The sequence below is a fragment of the Rhynchophorus ferrugineus genome, unplaced genomic scaffold (assembly GCF_030347505.1).
Source record: "Rhynchophorus ferrugineus isolate W39M unplaced genomic scaffold, kcgeb_rfMv2 rfM3, whole genome shotgun sequence".
Taxonomy (NCBI): domain Eukaryota; kingdom Metazoa; phylum Arthropoda; class Insecta; order Coleoptera; family Curculionidae; genus Rhynchophorus; species Rhynchophorus ferrugineus.
In genome coordinates, this window is record NW_027472582.1 from 1,343,289 (window position 1) to 1,344,780 (window position 1,492).

Sequence of the window (1,492 nt, forward strand, 5' to 3'; positions counted from 1 at the left end):
TCAGTTGAACCAAAAACTGAAACAGTCGATAGTAAAAAGTAGTTAATTCCTAAACAGTCGATAGTTCCCAACACTAGTAATTGTGGGTGAAATTGATCTTTTGGATGGTATAACATGATTTGACTGGTAGAATCATATAGTTTTGCTTTCAAAGTAGATTTTTGAGTTTTCAGTTGATTCGGAAAAATTTTTGATTATTTCGCTTAAATAATTACAAACAGCATTCTGAATCGCCGATACGTTGTTTTCAAAAGTAATTTCATTAAAATGACCTTAACTTTTAAGCCAAATACCAAATAGTCGCGACTTTTTGACATATGTCATCTGATGATTATAATGACTACATAGGTTATATTTAGGGTGGTTAAGACGTGGCGTCATCTACATGTCAGAATGGAGAGTCTTAAGTGTAAATAACATGAGTTGAAAATCTTTAAATAAAGTTTATTAAATAGTTATAAAATAGAAATAGGCATAGTCATAGAGTAATTTTTCTATGGACATAGTAGATATATTTCAATTATGGAAATAACTGGGTAAAAATTCTGTGTCAGTGAGGTATATGCAACCCGCAATAAGCATTTTTTCTTGTATATTCATAACGCATTTTTATCTCCGTAAATAATGGAATTAAGGAAGTTGAGTGCACTTAACATATCGATTTTTAATATTTCAATTGTAATTTTAGTTATTTGTTTAGAGATATAAATATTTTTAATGCAATTGGAATGTCAATTATTTGTTATATACAGTTATAATTTTAAATGAAATTCCTTAGCAAATAATTTATATATTCAGAAATTAATTAATTTATTATACACCATAAAGAAGAATGTTTAAATAAATAGCAGTATAATAAAGAGAAAGAAATAATTTGTAGATGATTTGTAGTAAGAGAAAGATACATATACCTGTATTTTTATGATCCGCAGATTCAAATATTATAATAATAGCAACTGTCATTTTTTAATTTAAATTATATGTGAGACAGTTTCATTTGGATAAAAGGCTATTCATTTTACGTATATTCATAATATAGAACAAAAACGCAACAAGTCAAAACTGTTTTTGGTTTTTTAAAGGAGTAAACAGAATTAGGCAACCGAAAAAACACCTTTTGACAATAGCTTTTGCGAAATTGGAATGACAGACGGCAGTAACGACGTCTCCCTGTTAACTAATTCGGAATATGTTGAGAATTATTACTGTTATCTTTTCAGCAAACAGTCTGATTTGTTCAAACACTTATCTTGTTTACAGATGAATTAATAACCTTGATATTTAAATTAGGCAATTCTCTTTCATTGTTAGAAAAATGTTTATTTATTGAAAATAATTGATTACTTATTACACTATTTAGGACATTTATTTATAAACACACACATGAAAAATCCTTGAAAATCATACAATGTCATGACTAAATGAGAAATTAAAATGAGTGCTACCACCCACTGAATCCCATTACAGTTTAAAAATTATAAATAGAACGCCT